Source organism: Phytophthora infestans, genomic scaffold, assembly GCF_000142945.1.
Source record: "Phytophthora infestans T30-4 supercont1.87 genomic scaffold, whole genome shotgun sequence".
NCBI lineage: Eukaryota > Oomycota > Peronosporomycetes > Peronosporales > Peronosporaceae > Phytophthora > Phytophthora infestans.
The window spans coordinates 149,687-160,009 of NW_003303672.1; positions in this window are offsets into that span (position 1 = coordinate 149,687).

Consider the following 10,323-nt stretch of genomic DNA (forward strand, 5'->3'; position numbering starts at 1 on the left):
CTGCGGCGAGCATGGTAGTATTGTCGTGCCACCGACACTCCTAATCCACAGTACTGGGTCTGGAAACTGCGCAGCAAATCTGGCCACTTGTTCCTGGTTGATCTGCCCAGCTGCCGATACCAGTTCCTGGCTGGCCCCGCTAGCAGATCCGCAAAGGTCAGACACTTCTCAGCATCCGACGCTTGATCTCTCATGAGGGCCGACTTGACTTTGCTGATCCATGTTCTCGCTCGGTCCTCATCTTGATCCTTGCCCGTGAACTCCTTCAAGTCCGATATAGCTGAGATCCGTACCCTCTGGATCATGGACGATCCACCTGCCCCGGCTGTGGCCGTTGCTACCACGGCTGCCGAAGTGGATGGGCCATCCAGATCGTCTGGGTCGAACTCATCATGGGAGTTGTCCCCCTCTACTGACTCCATCTCCACGTCCCGTGCTCCATGTTCGTGGAGCACTTGCACTTGTGGCACGGGCGCTCTCATGCCCTGTTCGGCCAGGAAGCGATTCATCGCAGCTTCAAAGTGCCGCTGCAGGGTGCCCGAGGAAGTGTCGGAAGAGCCTGTTGCCGTCTGGTCCACTGGCGGGACTGGATCCGTGAGGTGATTACCTCGAGCCTGATCTGACGATAATCCCACTGGCTTCTTGCCGGATCTGGCTCGATCCTGGCTGGATTGCGTCAAATCACGCGTAGGGCGTACTGGATCCCGAGCTTTCACGTTCACAGGGGCTTCCTGTCCTCGGATCCTCGCCCGCGCTTCCAGCATGGATGCCCCGGAGGGTCCTAAAGTCATGCGTCGTGGTTCGGACGACGTGTCTGACTCATCCTCAGCGGCGGATTCGTAGTTTGAGGACGCAGCTTGGCTGATCCTCGGCGACGACACTGGATCCATAGTACGCGACCTTTCTCCGGTGATGGACTTAACTCTGGCAAAGAGGTCCCGCGTCGCGGATACTATGAGATCCAGGTCTAGCTCGAAGATATCCTCTGCGTCGAACACACCAGCTACGATGCCTGACTCCGTAAGCAGACGTAATAGATCTTTGACTGCCACCAACTTGTTCGCCGTTTTCGTTGGTGCTCCCACCGGTTCCCTTGGATCTTCGATCTGTCGTGGATTCAGGATCTGCATGACAGGATCTTGATGCAGGAAATCGCGTAGAGCTTGGTGGCGATACACAAACTCGAGATCCTTGTCGGACCAGCTTGACCTGGATCCAGCTTGGTCTTCTTCCGACTCTGGAGCTTGCATCTTCTTCCGCGTAGTCTTACTCGTTTTCGTTTTCTTTCTTGTTTCTTCGACTAGCGGGCTTGGGTTTAGGTACGGTGTTGGCTTAATCGGTGAATCTGCAAATGCATACCGTTTCGCCTTCACTTTCCCTTGTTTTGTTAGCGGATCTTGACTTACGTCAAGATCCGCAGGGGTCCCCGAGGGGACCTGGGGAGGATAGAGAGGTTTCTCTTCTAGATCCGGATCCGGATCCACCTCTCTTCCGTCGACAGAGTTCCTCCCAAAACTCCATCGATCCGCGGATCTTGTTTCATTCAGCAGCGTCTTCGTCGATCCGACCTCCGACGACGCCTCTTCCCCTGGCTCAATCTTCACTTGAGCATCTTCTTGGGACTCACGGTGAAATCCCGAGTCACCAAAAGATCCGGCACGCGCACCATTGTGGTGTAGCGGGATCAGCAAAATCTGCGAGATTGCCAGATCCAACTTACCAACTGCGCCCAGACACCGACTAACGGAGGAGGTCCCCCGATGATCCGTGTTCTGCTGAACTTTCCTCACCTTGTGTACCCGTCGGTAGGGCGGGATCTGCTCTCTCGGTAACTTCCGAAGAGTTCAAGTGGTGAAGCTTGAGTGTCTTGGCGAGACGTGGGGATGGGGTGGAGCAGCAGTGGAAAATCTTCACTCTGCGTCCGTGGATGGTTCCGTATCCTAAGCGAATATTCGAGCTTATGGATCCGGGGCCTAGATCGTGGATCTAGCCGTAGGGTTGCCTTGCGGGTGTGTTCCCTTGCCTTTGTGTTGTCCTTTAAGTCGTACTTGCCGCCTCCTGTGACGGGATCTTGAGAGTTGAGAGCCCCTAGGGTGTAACCGACCAAGTAGTAAATTCGGTTAACCTGTCGGATCTGCACAAGTAAAGGAAAAGCTCACTAGGTTGTAGGATCTGGCCAATGTATTATCCAGTTATCACTACCAACACTAGATTCGCAATTCCCAACCTTCTCGGAGCTCGTACGGCCAATGTAGTTCCGGTTCTTGAGGGCAGGAAGGCACTTGCGTGTCACTGTGCAAATTGGAGTCTGTATTGAAATTTAAGCCTATACCTGCCTGGGTTTCTACCTTCTATGTCTTTCATCTGCTAAATCCCTTACCAGGCTCGGCTGCATGTCCCTTCTTCCCTTGACTCATCATCCCAGCTGTGTTATCTTCAGATCCACCGGATATATGACGTAATCATCATGGTCACCCTATTATGGGTACACTCATCCGGATCCAGGTCGCTTGGATCCACCTCACTGTAATGGTACACTCGCCGTGGATCCGAACTCTCCAATCATCCAACATCATCTTGCAATCGTCTGTGATCTCCGTTGTCCTACGAAAGTTCGAGATCCACTGTATCCCTCATCCCTATACCCTGGATCCAGGTCCCTCCAGGCGAGATCCTCCCTCCTTGGATACGAACTCAGGAGTATGGGATCCGGGGTACCTCGCGGTGGATCTTGACTCTTCATTAGCCGTGGCTGCTAGATCCACCGTCAGAGGGCACCGACCATCCTTCCTTCATAGGATCCGCACTCGATCCACTCTTGTATAGTATATCCCATATCCATCTTAGTGAATCCAGGTAAGGGTGGATCCGAGGTAAGTCTTGGTGGATCTTGCCTTCTCGTACATCGCTCATATCAGATCCATCGTCATTCCATACGGGGTGCTGCTCGCCATGGCTAATCCACCACAGGCAACTTGCACCCGTGCCAAACAACCCAAATCCTCTATAATCACTTGAAATTGTCACTGATTCGGGATAGTGACCCCGCGTCAGGACCATTCTCTTATTTCTGAGAAAGCACTTCACCACAAAACCAAGTCTTAGGTTTGTGTCAAATTCAACTCTGATTTATTTAGGACCAGGGCGGCTACCCCTGGCCTCATGTGAACCACTCAAATACATGTCTATACCTGATTGGTCAATAAGTGAGTCTGGCTCCTCACTATCAACCAATCAGATGGTGACACCTTGGCACACGCTACCCGTGCGCCACTTTACCTACTTATGTAATAACTAAGGAAATATCTACCTACTTATGTAATTGGAGTTGGGCCCATTACATCACCCTCCTCTCTAAGTTGCGCTTACGCAACGTAAGCGCACGGAATACATTTGAAGAAAACTCGAAAACCCAACGGAGCGAAGATGGCCGAGGACAACATGACACAGTCAACGGGCGTTAGCACCAGCGCGATGCTGGTGACAGCAGCAAACATCGACACACTAACGGCGGCGGTAACCCAGACAGCCGAGACACCGGCTGAGCCGACAGTCACGAGGATCAGCGCCGGAAGCACGCGGTCACGCATGATGGACGACGCTCTTATTCCCTTGGACCTGTACGACTTGTCAGGAGCGAAGGTCCGGATACGCTCAACACTATGAAGAACCACTTTCGTCGCTCCGCGCGACGCGGAAGAAATACATCGAAGGCGCTGATCGTGAGGGACTTCGTCGCTCCTGGTGTGCCTTCATCCGGCGATGGAACCGGATGTCGCGTGCTGGAGAAAACTTTGTCGACTGGTTGGCGTATCGCGAGGAGATCCTCGCGGATCATTCGCTTGGAGAGCTGCGCGTGAAGGTCTGCAACAACGCGTGGGATATGGATCGACTCTGCTTCGTGCACGTGAGAGAGGGATGTGAGTCCTGTGGTACTTCAACCCGTCCGACTCAACGCGAGTGGAGGGAACATCTCGCTGAGCGGCCACTCAGCGGAGAGGAGTCGGGATGGATCGGGAAGTACGAGCACACCCTGTCCAGTATGGATCAGGCGGCTAATTGCGGCGGCTCACGCCGACGTTGCACGCGTCGGAGCGCGGCGTCGTTGTCGCCTCCTCGTGCGGGTCGTTCTCGTGGCCGTTCTCCGCGGGGTGACCTGCGGAATTCTTCTTCTCAAGCAGCATGGTCTCATACTCGTGGACCACGCCCGGAAGGTCGCGGAGAAGATTGGCGCGGGGCTCCCACGTATCATGCTCTGGGGGATAACCGAGCCAACGTACCAAATAGCGGCACGCAGTCGGAACCGCGCGAGGAACACGACTACGGACGTTTCGTTGAGCGGTCGAGCTGTGGGGATCTTCGTGGTCAACGATACGCTCCACAATCCAGCGCGCATCACCCACCGAGTCAATTATCGGTGGTGGGCCTTCACGATGATACGGCGTACGCCCTGTACGTTCAGGGCGAGGTGGAGGCAGCTTCGAACCGTGCGTTGGACGCTCAGGTTGGGGCTGAGCGGGCGGAAGATCGTGTCTGGCGGGCTGAGCAGATCGCGTCGGAGCTTCGGCAGTCGAATCGGGAGCTGTTATCTCGCCTACGGGGATTGGAGACGCATGTGCTTGGCTCTACACAGCAGGGAGATCGTCCGCGAGAGCGGGCGCCAGGGGCTGACGGGTTTCTGGCGCGTCAGGCTCGTCGGGCTGGTCGCCCGACGCATGCTCCGTCTACTGGCTCGAATCAGGAATCGTCGCAGGGAAGTACCGCTTGAGTCGCCCGACGTAAAACGTCGGGTGGAGTCTAAGTGACGACGGGATGTACAAGGTGTAGATGTCGCCCACAGCCTTGGTTACACGAAAAGGACCGATGAAGCGTGGAGCAAGTTTGTTGGCACCGAGGTTGGTTACGGCGGAAGCGCGGATTCCCTCGGTCGATAGGAGAACGCGATCTCCTATCTTGAATACATTCACGTTCTTTCGACCGTGCTTATCAGCTTGTTCCTTTTGCTTGTCCACTGCGTTCTGCAGTGCATCGCGGGACGAACCTTGCGGTGGGATTGCCTTTGCATGACGAATTCCGCAACTGCCGAGCAATCGGCAGGAAGCACCGAGGGTTTCGGGTGTATAGTTGGCCGTGGTAACTGCTTGCTCACGAATCTTGCTGCCTGGATCGATCAAGTTCTGCGACGTCCATCTCGTTATCGGAGAGGCAGTATGCCGAGGAGGCTCGATGGACTGCTTGGGCGAAGAGCGAGTCAGGGCGTTCGCACTGGCTACACCCGAAGATAACCCTGAAGTCGAGTGCGCCGACAGGCCTGTTGACACCGGTGAGGCTACCGGTGCGTGCTGAGACACCGTTTCACGTACCGGTGATGACCACGACACGGACACGTTGTCCGCAGGGCTGACCGCAGCTTCAGCATTCATGTCGACTGAAGGAGGTTCTCCCCCACCAAGGGTGAAGCCGCCAGCATCCGTGGGGCGACCCACGGCGAGAAGTGCCGGAACACGTGGGTGGCGAGCGTTGTTCACGAAGAACGGCGTCATACCCGTCGAGGAGTGCTCGGCGTTGTTGAGTGCGAACTCGGCTAGCGGTAGGAACGAGCTCCAGCTCGTGTACGAAGTTGCATAGCTGCGGAGGACGTCTTCAAGGACGCGGTTGACGCGCTCTGTTTGTCCATCCGTCGCCGGATGTGCCGCAGTCGACATTAGCAGTTTGGTTCCCAAGAGCTTGAAAAGGCGTGACCAGAACGCGGATGTAAACCGCGGGTCGCGGTCGGACACGATAGACTCCGGCAGACCGTGGTGACGAAAAATCACGTCGACGAAGTGGGCCGCGGACTTTTCCGCGGTGATTGAGGCTGCCACCGGAACGAGGTGGCCCATCTTGCTGAAACGATCGACAAACACAAGTACACCCGTGCGCCCGGCTGTATCGGGCGGAAGACCGAAGATGAAGTCCATCGAAATGGAGCGCCAAGCTTCCGTGGCGACCGGAAGAGGGCGCAATGGAGCTTGAGACGTCGGAGACGGTTTGACTTGCTGGCAAGTTTCACATGTACGGACCCACTTGCGTACCCACTTGTACATGTGCGGCCAATAAAAGTCTCGCGACAGAGCCGCGTACGTCTTTTCGCGACCGAGATGTCCTCCAGTCGGGGCGTCATGATACTCGTGGATTATGCGCGCACGTAGATCAGCGTCGTTTGGGACGACGACTCGAGGTCCATCGAACCTGTCGATGCTGTACTTGAGCAGATTGCCGTCCAGTCGATATCGATCGATCTGATTCCGCGTGGTCCTTGACAAGGCACTTAGCGTGTCACTACTAGGAGCACACATGTGCTTCATGATGGCACCGTATATAGGGTCATCATCGTACGCTGTAGCAATCTCGTCGCCCAGCGGGAGCGTGGGCGTGGTCAGCGTCAAGTTGATGCCTGACGACACGCAGACCGCACATTCGTCGTCGTCCTCATCAGCCAGCTGATGTCCTAGCGCTTCACGGGGTTCATAGTCCGGACGCCGAGACAGCGCGTCGGCGAGAATGTTATTCTTGCCCGGCTTGTAGTGAACAACGAAGTTGTACTCGGAGAAGAAGGACAGCCAACGGGCCATCCGTTGCGACAAGTGAGGGTCTTCATCGCTGTCCGCAGCGATGCGTGATCAGTGTAAACCGCAAACGACTGTTCACCGAGCAAGTACACTCTGAATTTGATCAGAGCGTACCGCATTGCCAGGAGCTCCTTGTCGTGGACTGGGTAATTTTTCTTGGCTGGCTTCAGTTGGCGCGACTGATAGCTGATAAAGCGTTCATGTTCGTCATCATCGAACTACATAGCGCACAGCCGATGGCAAAATCGCTCGCGTCGCAGACGACGTGGAATGGCTTTGAGTCATCAGCGAGCTTCAGGATCGGCGCAGACGCCAAGCTCTTCTTCACCGAGTCGAATGCAGCTCGGTGGTCCGGTTTCCACTCCCAGATCACGTCCTTCTTCAGCAGCGAGGACAGCGGCTGGATCAACCCAGCGTAATTCTTCGTGTATTTGTGCAAGTAATTGGCCATGCCAAGCCACTGACGCAACTCAGTGGGGGGTGTCGGCATTGCCAAGCACAGATAGACGATACCTTCTCGGGATCCGCGCGCACACCGTTCTTGCTCACGTAGCATCCCAACACCGGGATCTCCGGTGCGCAAAAGACACATTTCTTCAGGTTTGCGTAGAGCTTGTTCTCTCGCATCACCTGGCAGACTTGCCTCAGGTGTTTCAGAGGTACTTCGACGGCACTGAGATTGCCCTCAGCGCGGCTGTGCACGAAGATGTCGTCGAAGTAACTCGGCGCGAAGTCTCGGAGCGGACGAAGCACATGGGAGACCATGCGATTGAAGGTGGCAGGCGCGTTCTTCAGACCCTGTGGCATCACGAGCCACTCCCAAAGCATCCCGCTCGGTGTACTTACGGCGGTGAGAGGCACATCAGATGCTCTCATCAGGATCTGATAGAATCCATTGGCCAGGTCGATGGCGCTGTAGATGACGCTGCCAGCCATGGAGTTCAGTACCATGTCCTTCCGAGGGATCGGAGTCTGCGCGGGGATGGTGGCATCATTCAACTTGTTGAATGCGTGAACAATACGCCATTTCCCTGTAGCTTTCTTCACACAGAACGTTGGACTGGAATGGGGAGAGGTACTCTCACGCACGTGACCCGCCTTTCGGCGACCCTCGAAGAAGTCATCGATCACTTTCACTTGATCACGAGGAAGTGAACATTGTCTGGTGACGCAGTACTTCGTACCAGGCGCGAGGTCGATCTCATGCTGAACCCCACGATCCGCCGGTAGCTCCGCGGGGATCTCATCCGGGAAGACGTCGGCGTACTCGCAGGCGGTGTCGTATACGGGATTCGCTGACTCCCGCAAGGCCTCCCAGGATTGTGTTTGGAAGCGTTCCTCTCGAGCTGACTTAGGTTCAGCACCTAGCGGACGTGAACGTACACTGTCCGTTACGACCGCATTTACTGACTCATCCACCGAGACTCCCTCGGTGATTAAGCATACTTGCTCGACGTCTCCAGCCTTGAGGTCCCGAAGAAAGTTCTTCCAGGACAAGCCTGGAAGGCGTGTGATCGCCGCCGCTTCGCGCGGCGGACTCGCGATTGCGATAGTGCGCGACCGCGACCGATTCGGGCCTCCTTCCACGTACTCCAGCGCGCTGACCGATTCCATCGGCGGGCTATCGCTGGTCGTGGAGTCTCGACGAGGTTTCAGGCGTCGTCGCTTCGACTTCTTCTTCGACTTCCTCGAGCTTACGCTCAAGTCTGACTCACTGCTACTCGACGATGCATCACCCTCCTCTAGGCGCGGAAGACCGTACTCGACCGGGCCGGGAACACGCGGGAGCCCCTGCTCAACCGGGGCATCGTTTGACGGGAGCTCAATCTGCTCGACCGCCAAATCGTACGGCGGGAACCTCTGCTCTACCGCCGTCTCGTTGTGTGGGAGCCCCAGCTCGACCACCGTCTTGTACTGTGGAAGCCTCAGCTTAACCACTTCATCATCTACCTCGCGAAACCGCGAGGGCTCTTCGTCCAACAACGTAGCACAAGCCATGCAGAGAGGGCCATCGCTCGCTCTGTGCACTGCCTGTGTCGTTGCTGTTTTGTCCACGACTGTGACGTGGGGCCAGTCTCTTGGCGCCACCAAGAGGTGTGTGAAGACCTCGCTCACGTCGAATCCACGTCGACGCTTGACTGATTGGGCCAGCCAGTCAATCTCTGGCTGATATCGCGCAAGCCAAGGGATGCCCAGGATGCAGTCAAACGCGTAGTTCATCTCAATCACCAAGAAGTCGTCCTTGCTACGGAAGCCGTCGAACGTGTACGACAAGGACAAGTCACGCCGCGCAACGCGGCGAGCCTTACCCTCTGCGAGTTTGACTTGGATCTCGCCCGGACCATTCCGGACGCGGACGTTCTTGGGTAGTACCGACAAACACGACGCGCGAAAGAAGTTGTTGGTCGCTCCTGTGTCAAGGAGCGCGCGCAGTGGTCGCCGGGCACCGGTGACGTGGAGGCTGACGATGATCAGTCTCGAGTCGCCCGGCGTAGTGGTGGCATTGGTGTGTACTTGGAGCACGGGAGGGCTCGAAGGTTGGGCTGCCACCGGAGGGCCCGGTCCTTCGTTAAAGCCAGTAGGGCGCCCCGCACCTACTGGTCCTGGTCGTTTTTTGAATGAGCGACCAGGAGTGTTCCGCATCGACGTGAGCGACGACGGGAGCTGGCGCGCGGCACTCCGCCGCGCAGTGACCCTTCTTCCCGCAGCGGAAGCAAATGAGGGAACGATTGCTTCGCCCAGCGCTACCGCGGTAGGACCCACGACGTCGATCGCTCGACGCGTTGATGGCGTCGATCTCCATGGGCTCGGGGGTAGACTCTCGGGCTTCCGCAGGTATGGCTGCGGTGTACGGTGCAGCGACCATGTAATCCTCGCGAATCGCGAGTGCAAATGCCTCCTCGAGAGAGGAGGGCTCAGCTCTGGTGAGGCAGTAGCGGGTCATACCCTCGCGCATGCCGAACACAAATACGTGGACTTGCGAGGCCATGTCGATTGGCTTGGTCACGATGCATGACGCCAGATGTCGCGTCTTCTGGACGTAATCACGCATGGACATCTGCCCTTGCGAAGAGCAAAGAACTCTGCTCGAACGCGAGACTCATCTTGCGGGGGCTCGAACGCGAGGCGCAAGTCGTTCTGGAGAGTTTCCAGAGTCGGGAAAGTCTCGGTCGACAGCCAGCCTCCCAAGGGCCCATTCTTTTGTGGTGTTGGAAATCCCACGTGAACTCTAGCTACAGATGTAGTTAGGATGTTCCCACAACAATACGTCTACTAGGATAGTAAACGATCGTTCGGGCGGACCTGAAGACCCCAGTTCTGCCCTTGCACTGGGACAGACTGGACCTTGTAAACTACTTATATAGGCCAACCAGTCAGAATAAGAACACGCTACTAGCACGAGCAAAGCTAGCAGGTGTTTTGAATCCTCGTGGTCCCAACAGCGGAAGGGTACCAGGCACGGGTAAGCCTTTTACGAGATCACCGAATGTTCAACACTCGGCTGGAAGAAATAAAAGGGAGGCAATTCAAGCACTCCCAGTCGTGCAAATAGGCAACAATAAGCCGTCACGTAAAACCTCCCGATAATAATCGGCCAATACACAAAGTCTCTTGGCCTTGCCGGATGAACCCTCGCTACAGAGCTTCGAGTTCACCGACAGGCATAACACACTCAAACAAGCTTGACCTGACGCTTACCTTGAAGCCGGAC